Source organism: Bos grunniens, chromosome 5 (genome assembly GCF_055505025.1).
Source record: "Bos grunniens cultivar Pamir isolate PY7600 chromosome 5, Bosgru_T2T1.0, whole genome shotgun sequence".
NCBI classification, from domain to species: Eukaryota; Metazoa; Chordata; class Mammalia; order Artiodactyla; family Bovidae; genus Bos; species Bos grunniens.
Window position 1 is genome coordinate 59,451,901 of NC_141169.1, and position 12,015 is coordinate 59,463,915.

Consider the following 12,015-nt stretch of genomic DNA (forward strand, 5'->3'; position numbering starts at 1 on the left):
ACAGATTTCTTTGAGGATTGACTGGTTTGATCTCCTTGCAGTCCAAGGGACTCTCAAGAATCTTCTCCAACACCACAGTTCAAAAGCATAATTCTTTGCTGTTCAGCTTTCTTTATAGCTTAACTCTCACATCCATACATGAGTACTGGAAGAACCATGGCTTTAACTATCAGGACCTTTGGCAGCAAGGTAATGTCCTGCTTTTTAATATACTTTCTAGGTTGGTCATAACTTTTCTTCAAAGGAGTAAGCATTTTTTTTTCTTTTTTAAATTTCATGGCTGCAGTCACCATCTGCATTGATTTTGCAGCCCCCCTAAATAAAGTATCTCACTGTTTCCATTGTTTCCCTATCTGTTGCCATAAAGTGATGGAACCAGATGCCATGATCTTTGTTTTTAGAATGTTGAGTTTTAAGCCAGCTTTTTCACTGACTGTCTTAATGGCAAAATTTACCTACTTATTTGACCTGTAGTTTGCTTTTTAATTTTTCCTGTTTTCTAAGTGATCCTTTATCCCAACTTTAAATTTAACCAGCTTTTGTTCTATTTTTCTTCTTCAGAAACACAATATCACTTTTAGTCATGTTTTCCATCTTCACATTTTATTAAATAAGTATGAATATATCTTCTCATTTTTCAGAAGATGAGAGTCTTGTCATTCTCCTAATTTATACTAGTCTTTTTTTTTTAATTTTATTTTATTTTTGAACTTTACAATATTGTATTAGTTTTGCCAAATATCGAAATGAATCCTTTTTATACTAGTCTTATCCTTTCAGAAACCTTCCCACAAATGCAAGGGCAAAGGTGATGTTTGTCTTAATGGCCTTTGTCCTCCCAGCTCACCTCCTGAAAGCCCTACCTCTCTCTGCCTGACTTCTCGTGGTTTACTGGGCTGTGCATTGATGGTATTGTAAAGTAAGCCCTGACTGTTGACTTTTCTTTTCAAAACGCAAGTGCCTGATTTATGCTTTGACAGTCAGGACATCTATTTCAAAGAAGGCTTCAATAAACACATTGCCAGCCACCAGACTAGGTAAAAATCCAGGCTAACATCACCCTCCACCCCTCCTGTCAGGCTCTTTTGTTTTAGAGAGCTTGAAAGTGAAGTGAAAGTGTTAGTCACTCAATCTTGTGCAACTCTTTGTGACCCCATGGACTGTAGCCTACCAGAATCCTCTGTCCATAGGATTCTCCATAAAAGAATACTGGAGTGGGTAGCCATTCCCTTTTCCAGGACATCTTCCCCTCCCAGGGATTGAACCTGGGTCTCCTAGGTTGCAGGCAGATTCTTTACTGTCTGAATAACTGATCATTTGGTTCTCTTGTTTTTTCTCTTCTCAGGCTTTAAAATTCCTCACTTGTGTCTTAAGTTCACCATTAAAGAGCGAGCCCTTGAGACTCTAGTCCTGACCTTGAACCACGATAGAAGAAGAATACCTAGTATCCTCTAACCCTTTTCCATTTCTCTTCCCATCACCTCAGTGCATGGCTGCAAGTGTGTTGTATGCTTTCTAGGATCTGTAAGAAATATATATTTTTTAAGTTTTCTGATGGTTATGGCTAAAGGGAGTCTTGTAATCATAAGAGCCACAGGTCCAGTCTTATCCATAGGCTGAGACCTGTGCAAACCACGCCTGTACTCCTACACTCTGAAATTCTCCTGAACTTACTCTTCTTATATAATGAAGCAACACCAAACTTTTCTGTCACCCTGCCTTCCATTAAAGCACATCCATTTACTTCTATGTCAGGAGTTGCTTCCACCTGGTTATTGGGAAATCTGAGGCAGCCTATTTTAAATGGAAATATTCCATCCAGTGTCTACTACCTGTCAAGCACAGAGCTAGATTCTGTATTATAAAACTCATTGAACTTATACTAGAATTCTCACTGTAGCTATTTATTAATGTGCTATCCTCTTCTTCCATTGGAGAAGGCAATAGCAACCCACTTCAGTACTCTTGCCTGGAAAGTCCCATGGACAGAGGAGCCTGATGGGCTGCCGTCTATGGGGTCGCACAGAGTTGGACATGACTGAAGTGACTTAGCAGCTTCGTCCATAAAAATTTTGCATTTAACTACATTATTTAACATATGTTACTCTGAATAGGATTCATCAGGAGGTTCACAGTATAGATTCCTCTTCTCAGAGAGACCTAAATGTTTTTAACCAGGTAGTGGGGTGGAGAGGTTAGGTGCCCATGAAAGAATAAAAATAAGACTATTTTGGTATGATGATCAAGGGTTTTATATGCATATTAATGCTTGAGATATACCCAGACAATTAAGGAAGTCTGTTGCCTTACTTGGACATCGTCACTTACATCTATTTACACTTGCCTTCCAATCAGGCTGCCCGGATATCACATGCAATCACATATATATATATATATATGTATATATATATACATTATAATTTCAGATACACATGAAAGAGGACAAGGTAGCTTCTTCCCCTGTATTATAAGTTTTATTTTGTTGATATTATCTGTGACAATTATGTATATTCTTCAGCAAGAAGAAAAAATTATATTTCTGTTCAGGGAACAATAACTGGTATTAATTATTTACAGTGACAGTTAGGAAAATATGTCCCATCTGAAAACAGTCTCTGGGTTCCTGCTGTTTCTCCATAATTGAATTAAATAGTATCTCCCTGGAGACATCAATTGGTTATATCTACAATTGTTCACTCCATTAGTTTTAAAATATTTCCTGCAAATCATATGAACCTCTGCATCTGAAAAGACTAAGTCCTCTCTTCCTTTGGACATGTGCCTTATAAAATCCCTTGAGGTACATATGGCAAAGCCAATCTTGCTTTAAATGAATCATCACAGGAAAATGGACATTCATGCAAAGAAACTAATGAAAAACTCTAAAAAGTAAAAAGTGCAGATCTGGCACAACTAAGATGAAGACACTAACAAAGCTAATGGCCAACATCATTTAGTGACACCCTAGCTCTTAAATTCTCAAGATTTTTCAATACATCAATAAGTAATGGAAACTGTTTCCTTTGGTGACCCTTCTGCCCTCCAAAGGAGTGGTCTCTTTGTGAGCCTCTCATACCAATCAATAGCTTATACAAGGAGAGTAAAAGAATGTTCTTTGGACTCTGTGGGAGAGGGAAGGGGGGGGATGATTTTGGAGAATGGCATTAAAACATGTATAATATCATATAAGAAACAAATCGCCAGTCCAGGTTCGATGCAGGATACAGGAAGCTTGGGGCTGGTGCACTGGGATGACCCAGAGGGATGGTATGGGGAGGGAGGTGGGAGGGGGGTTCAGGATGGGGAACATGTGTACACCTGTGGCGGATGCATGTTGATGTATGGCAAAACCAATACAATATTGTAAAGTAAAAAAAAAAATGTTATTTGTTTTCAAACTCTGTGAGGTTTTTCCTATCTCTTCAATCCTTTTTTGCTATGTAATTCCTATTTTGCCTTTGTTAAGTAAGATCAATTTATTCACAGTTTCTCTTTTAAGCAAATAAAACAGCATACTACTAATCCATGATGCCTTATTCTTTGACTTGTCCTTGATTGTGGTTTCGCTAAGAATTAATTTTCTCTTAACTACTTCAAGACAGCAAAAAGGCCATAATAAGTAGAATAAGCTGTGAAGTACTAAAATCTGTTATCCTTGCTGTGGTCTTTTTTTCATACTTCTCCTTCTGAATATACACCATGCCAAAATTGTTAGTGAAATACTCTCCTCAACCTTGCTTTATCCTCTGCAGTGCCTCATAAACAGCAAAAAGTGTATCTCTTTGCTGAGTCATCAAATTACTGTCTGTTGAATAAGTTAGATATAAAGGGCTTCCCAGGTGGCTCCTGTGGTAAAGAACCTGCCTGCCAGTTCAGGAGACATAAGAAATTAGGGTTCAGTCCCTAGGTCGTAAAGATCCCCTGTAGAAGGGCATGGCAACCCACTCCAGTATTCTTGCCTGGAGAATCTCCAAGAACAGAGGAGCCTGGCAGACTACAGTCCATAGGGTCGCCTAGAGTCTGACACAACTGAAGCGAGACTTAGCATGCAGAAAATACATGCTGAGGAAAAATTAAAATATTTCTGGTTAAATTTTTCATTATAAAATACAATCTAGAATTTAGATTTATAATTTATTTATTTATTTTTTGAAAGCAAAGTTTACTTTATTTCAGATGCTGGTAAGTGGGAGGGAGGTGGTGGACATCTATCTGAAGTCCAACTCCCCACAGCAAGCAGAGCATGAGAAAATGTTGATATTTTAAGCATTAAATATTCTTTCGGGCTATAAATCCCAGGGATTTGAAAGGTGTATTTCTGTGTATTCTTGAATTAAACTGCATGGTTGCCAACTTCTCAGTGTAAAAATATAGCCCTGGTTATGACCTGAATTTTACAAAGGACTATTGGATAATTCATACTATGTCTGCTGCAAGTTTCCATATTACAAACTGAAATAAGTTTAAGCACATCATACAAGAAAAAAACAACACATATTTCTTACTCTTATCTCTCAAAAGAGAAAGTAGTTCTCCTAGCTTCCTTATGGTCCTTATTCATTTGACAGTTTTTCCTGGCTTCCGCTGGCAGCTCCTTACTGTGTTTGCCTGTGTGTGATAAGGAAGATGCCCCTCGGCACTGGTCTCACAGGATCTTCACCGTACATTTTCTCTCTGGTCATCTTTGGAGGGTCTTCAATACTGCATCTTCCATTTTCATATCAGATAGAGACTTTCATTAGAGACTCTCATATTTTAAACCTTGGAAACACTTTCCTTTGGACTTTGTCATGAGGCAAGGAGGACCAGAATTAAGGAAGGAGAACAAAAGGAATTCCTTTGGGATTTGGAAGAACTCTGACAGTTCTAAGCAGGGAGTTGGCTTTCCTACTCCAACATTAAGGATATCCACAGTCTTCTGTTCAATCTTCTGGAGGTGCTTTGGGATCATCTGAATGAATAAAGTAAAAAATCCTCAGTAACGTAGGTTCTGACATCACTAACGAACCTTTTGCTTAATGAACTTTGGCAAAGCAAGAAAAACAGGCGACAGCAGGGACGCTGTTTTTCAAGAGGGTAGATGGAAAAACAGCATCATACAGAGGGCAGGTTCCCATTTTACTAATAGAAAAGCAAACAGACAAACAGATTTAACCCCCTACTACATTTCCTAAAAATATGAGGTTTTAATAATTAACCTGTTTTGCTTTCATTTTGGATTTTCAATAACATCTAATGAAATTTTTGATCAATCTAATGTAATCTAGTTTTATTTATTATTAGGATTTATGTTATTGAAGACTATATTATAGGATTTGGCTATTATCATGTCAAGAACTATTCAAATTTTTGGTCTAGGCCATAGAAGAGGTTAAAGAAAAACAGTGCATTTGATTAAAATTTATAAAAGTTACGATTTTATATGTAGAACTTAATGTGAGCATGAATCATATTGAGAAAGTACTATTATGTAACTACACACGGATTTAGTCTTAGATATTTTATTATTCTATTTTTATCCCCTTTACTATTCTTTTTTTTTTTTTTGCTAATGTATATATGTGATATATCTAATCAGTATTTTTGCAATTAGTAAAGACCATAATCTTAATAAATATATCTTATAACAAGTTATATTTTTGCTCTAAGATTCTTCAAAAACATGTAACCACATTAGGAATAAATTATAGTTTCTTTATAAGGGTTTGCCAATGGAATTTACCTTACCATAGAGTTATATTATTGTACAGCTTTAAAGAGAAACTTTTATTTTTTATGAAATCTATCATGCGTGAAAAACAGTGTACAGTCATAGAGGTATCCACACTACAGGTTAAGAAACAGAACATCCCCTGTACCTTAGAAACCTCCTGTTTGTCCTCTGTAATCACATCCTTCTCAACTGCTGACTGATGAAGTAATGGACCACTTAGTTACTGTTTGCACTCTTCTTCAACCTGCTCTGTACTGGAGGAGGCTGACCCATGAGGACTAGGCACAAGCTCCTTTTTCCAGTGGACTTGACTTTGTTTAACCATTGAGATCCCCTTGTAATATCATTGTCAAGTCTTATATCAAGATTATACTGCTTTCATTTTTTGAAATTTGTACATACTCTTTTAGTTATGCCTGGAGAGCTCTGTGTAGAAGTGGTATTATTTTTTTTTTGTATGCATTTGCTAAATACTTTGTAGAAACCACTAGATTCTGGATTTTTAATGAGTTGTAATAACTATACAAGTATTCAAATTTTATATTTTTCTGTACCAGTTATATTTTATAGAACAACACTATTTACAGACTTATTGGAAAAATTATAATTATCCTACTTTCATGTCTATATTTATGTGCAGTGATGTGCTATTTCTCAATACAATGCTTGGATTTCTCTTTTTTTTTAAATCACTCAAAAAAGATTTAATTATCCCAGTAGTCCACTTATTTTCTTTTGCCTTGCTGTCCTTCATTTTATGCTTATTCTCTATTTTCTTTTTCTATAATTTCTGCTTTATTCTTTACTACTTTTTTCTTTGAAGTTTAGTTAAGTTTAATGTCTTGTTTATCTCCTTTGCATTAATGCTTATATAACTGGTTTCAAGATTGTATTAATTTTTTTTTCTAATGGGATTTGGACTCCAAATATGCTGCTAGTCATCACTTTTTCTGTATCTTACAAATTTGATACTTCATAACTTTATATGATAGAGGAGTCTGGCAGGCTACAGACCACGGGGTTAGTAAAAAGTTGGACAGCAATCACTTCCTTTGCCTCTAGTTCTTCCATTGTTTGTTATTGTTTAGTCACTAAGTCATGTCCAACTCTTTTTGACTCCATGGACTATAGCCTGTCAGGCTCCTCTCTCCATAGGATTTCCCAGGCAAGAATATTGGAGTAGGGCTCCATTTCCTTCTCCAGGGGATTGTCCAGACCCAGGGATCAAACGTATGTCTCTTGAGTCTCCTGTATTGGCAGGTGGATTCTTTACCACTGAGCCACCTGGAAAGCCCATGGGATGTGCATAGTTTGCTAATGCTGGCAGTTTCAGACATGCATGTGGAAAGGATGGTTTGTAAGAGCAATCTCCATATCTGATTTCATCACTAGGATAATTATCTCAGGTAATTTTCATAGCAAAGATGGTGCTTTTCCTGTTTTCATATTTCTCTAGTTAACATTGTTTGACACATAAAATTTGATATTTGCTTGTATATCAGATATTACTATATTCCATAAATTTTTTCCAAGTTCTTTTAAAGAAAAAATTAAGGCAATGGATATATATATTTACATAAATAAAGAAAAACATATACAAGTAAATATATATACAATGTAAGTACATGTGTATGTTGTTGTTTAGTTGTTAAGTCATATTTAACTTTTTGTGACTCCATGAACACACCATGAAGCACACCAGGCTTCCCTGTCCTGTGCTGTCTCATCGAGTTTACTCAAACTCATGTCACTGAGACAGAGATGCCATTCAAACATCTCATCCTCTGTTGCCCCCTTTGCCTCCTGCCCTCAATTCTTCCCGGCATCAGGGTCTTTTCCAAAGTGTTGACTCTTTGCATCAGGAGGATAAATTATTCGAGCTTCAGCTTTAGCACCAGTCTTTCCAATGAATATTCAGGGTTGATTTCCTTTAAGATTAACTGGTTTAATCTCCTTGCTTTCCAAAGGACTCTCAAGAGTCTTCTCCAGCACCACAGTTCAAAAGCACATATTCTTTGGTACTCAGCCTTCATTATGGTCCAGCTCTCACATCCAAATATGACTTCTGGAAAAATCATAGTTTTGACTGTACAGACCTTTGTTGGCAAACTGGTATCTCTACTTTTTAATACACTGTCTAGGTTTGTCATAGCTTTCCTTCCAAGGAGTAAGCATCTTTTCATTTTATGGCCTCAGTCATCATCCACATTGTGTAGGTACATCATTTTTATACATTTATATGACTTAATACACTTAAATGATCCTTTTATACATTTATAGCTAAAAATACTAATGCCATATGCTGTTTGAATAAATTAGGTTGTGATAAATATCATCACAATGAATATTATTGGAAGTACCTACATTAATAGAAGACTAGCTTCAGCCATTTCCTTATGTTATATCATAGGGAAATGCTATGGATCATTCCATAATGATTTTGTGCTTATATACATATCTGGAGAATTGTATTTTAAGAATATTGGATCCAAGACACCATAAACAATTATATTTCTAAGACTCAATAAAAGAAGACAGAAGAGATAAAACAATTATTTATCATTTCTCTGGTAAAAGTTGCTGTGTGTTTGTTATAAATTTTCATGAAATCAATGTTTTGGAGGACAGTATCTTTCTCACAATATCCTTAAATGCTTGTTTCACCTGCTGGTTCCATAAGGTATAAATAAATGGATTCAGCATAGGAGCCAAGGAGGCATCAAGTACAGCAGCCCCCTTTGTCAAAGTAATCATTTCTTTTGCTGAGGTTTTCACATACATGAAGATGCAGCTTCCATAGAGATTGAGACAACAATCATATGTGAGAAGCAGGTTGAAAAAGCCTTTTTCATTTGTTGAGCAGAGGAGATTCTCAGAATTGATCTGAGGATATAGAAGTAGGAGAGGATTACCAGAATCAAGATGGACATGAGCATCGGCACAGCTAAAACAAAACTCAAGAGTTCTAGTGTGCTGGTGTCTGTGCAGGAGATTTGCAGCAAAGGAGCAGAATCACAGGTGAAGTGGTCAATGATATTGGAGTCACAGAAATCCAGCTGCAGCCCCAAGATCAGTGGAGGAAAGATCACCAAGAATCCAGCCAGCCAAGAGCCGCCTACAAGCTGGTAGCAGATATGTTAATCATGATGGTCATATAATGCAGAGGTTTGCAGATAGCCATGTAACGATCATAGGACATAGATGCCAGGAGAAAAAACTGTTGAACTGAATAGAATCAAGAAAAATAGCTGAGCTACACAAGTGTTATAGGATATAGAATCGTCTCCAGTTAGAATGCTCATCAAAAATCTAGGGATACAGACAGAAGTAAATGAGATTTCTAAGAAGGAGAAATTCTTGAGGAAAAAATACATGGGAGTCTTCAGATGAGAATCCAGCAGTAAAAGAATGATGATAGTCAGATTTCCACTAACACTCAGCACATATGTGAGAAATGAAAGAAGAAAATCACAGCTTGTATTTTTATATTATCAGTCAGACCCAGTAGGATTAAATCTGTCACTGATGATCTGTTTCTCATTTCTGGCTATTGATTTTTGGCAAATCTTGTGGCATAATCAAGACAGACAACAATAAATGGGTTAGACAAGAATAAATATTAACTTCCAGTTTTTAAAGTAATAATTGTATCTTCACCAAAAGTATGTACATTCTTCATTTCTTCCAGTTTCATTATTCATCTTAGATTTGTGTCTTTTGTTTAATATCAGTCTTATTACTCTGCATAATGTCCTTTGATTTCTTGCCACATGTTTCACTCTGCTTTCACTTACTATAATTGCTACTTGGGAAATCTAGTCATTGAACATGAGCTCTTCTCATGCTTCACTGTTGAGCTAACATGGAGAGAACATTACTCTTTTGCTATTTAAGCTTTTTAGGATTAAAAGTACTAACTGATGATGGAAATAATTGGTCAACCCAAATCTAATTAATATAGGTCAGTGACATTCTGAATGTTCTCTGAGAAAATAGCCAATCATACACTTACTTGTTCATATATTTCCCATTTCTTCTAAAATTTAGAGTATAAGTCATTCTAATGTATTCAGAACATTTATGTATATTAAAATGATTTATATAAATAACAAAATATTCTGTAACCAAATACTTATATCATTTTCACATATATTAATGAGGCCTCTGAACCCCTAAATTTCTTTTTGCATTACTTAACATGAAAATTTAAGTTCATGTTTTTACTTGTTGGTTCCAGGCATGTGTATGTTAAGTAACTTCAGTCATGTCTGACTCTTCACAACCCTATGGACTGTAGGCCACCTGGCTCCTCTATCCATGGGATTATCCAGATAAAAATACTGGAGTGAGTTGACATGCTCTCCTCCAGTGGATCTTCACAACCCAGGGATCAAACTCATGTCTCCTGTGACTCCTGCATTGCAGGTGGATTCTTTACTGCTAAGCCACCGGGGAAGCTCTCATGGTTTCATAATGCCTAATAATTCCTTTTGAAAATCTACCAAATAATGGTATCAAGCAACATGTTCACAAAGTATGCTAATGATCTCTAAGAATGATTCACAAGTGAATTTACATGAGAAATGCACAAATACTTTACAGGTATCTAAACATATTGTGGATACCAATACCAAGAGTGTCCACATGTCCTTCTAAAGTATAAGTGTAATTTAAGGAAAGCGACCTATGCTGCACATATTTCTACTAATTGCCATTGAAAGTGCTAAAATCTAGAAACCATCATTAAACTTCTCAAATATTTAGATAGTTGATTTTAACTTTAATATTAATATGCATATATATTTATATGTATTCTTATGTATTCATATATATGAGAGATACAGGCATCAGAGAATCAATGCTATATACAATATAAAAGCTGAAAACATATGAAAATAAATTGTGAATACTTACATAAAATTGATCATAAATCACCATTTAAGGTTCTCAACTATTTAGATTATCAATATAGCTATTATATTAATATGTATGTATACTTATGTGTATACATATATATTCATGTATATGAGAGACAGGCAGCAGAGAATCAATGTTATATAAGATATAAAAGCTCAAAAAATGGGCCAAAGAACTAAATAGACATTTCTCCAAAGAAGACATACAGATGGCTAACAAACACATGAAAAGATGCTCTACATCACTCATTATCAGAGAAATGCAAATCAAAACCACTATGAGGTACCATCTCACACCAGTCAGAATGGCTGCAATCCAAAAGTCTACCAGCAATAAATGCTGGAGAGGGTGTGGAGAAAAGGGAACCCTCTTACACTGTTGGTGGGAATGCAAACTAGTACAGCCACTATGGAGAACAGTGTGGAGATTCCTTGAAAAACTGGAAATAGAACTGCCTTATGATCCAGCAATCCCACTCCTGGGCATACACACTGAGGAAACCAGAATTGAAAGAGACATGTGTACACCAATGTTCATCACAGCACTGTTTATAATAGCCAGGACATGGAAGCAACCTAGATGTCCATTAGCAGAGGAATGGATAAGAAAGCTGTGGTACATATACACAATGGAGTATTACTCAGCCATTGAAAAGAATACCTTTGAATCAGTTCTAATGAGGTGGATGAAACTGGAGCCTATTTATACAGAGTGAAGTAAGCCAGAAAGAAAAACACCAATACAGTATACTAATGCATATATACAGAATTTAGAAAGATGGTAACAATAACCCTGTATACGAGACAGCAAAAGAGACACTGATGTATAGAACAGTCTTTTGGACTCGGTGGGAGAGGGAGAGGATGGGATGATTTGGGAGAATGGCATTGAAATATGTATAATATCATATATGAAACGAGTCACCAGTCCAGGTTCGATGCACGATACTGGATGCTTGGGGCTGGTGCACTGGGACAACCCAGATGGATGGTATGGGGAAGGAGGAGGGAGGAGGGTTCAGGATGGGGAACACATATATACCTGTGGCAGATTCATTTCGATATATGGAAAAGCCAATACAATATTGTAAATTTAAAAAATAAAATAAAATTAAAAAAAAAAGCTGAGCATCTTATGAAAATAAGTTGAGAATACTTATTGTCAAATGCTTAATGGTTAGAGTTAGATATTTAATGTGATATATTTGATTCTCTTAAATCAGAAGTGATCAATCATAGATATATTTTCTTCCCTCCAACAGAGCTATAAATCCCTCATAAATATCTTTTTATCCCATCTCCAAAAACCTAATGAGATATTTTCCACATATCTTTTCCCAACATTGTCCAAAAACCTGGAATCTTGAAATATTTCACCTGTCATAT

The 12,015-nt window shown here is 35.9% G+C and overlaps 1 pseudogene; it reads right to left on the reverse strand.

Moving 5' to 3' along the window:
* Positions 1–8,314: 8,314 nt before the first annotated feature.
* On the reverse strand, positions 8,315–9,254 carry LOC147372147 (olfactory receptor 6C76-like; annotated as a pseudogene).
* Between the last annotated feature and the right edge of the window lie 2,761 nt (positions 9,255–12,015).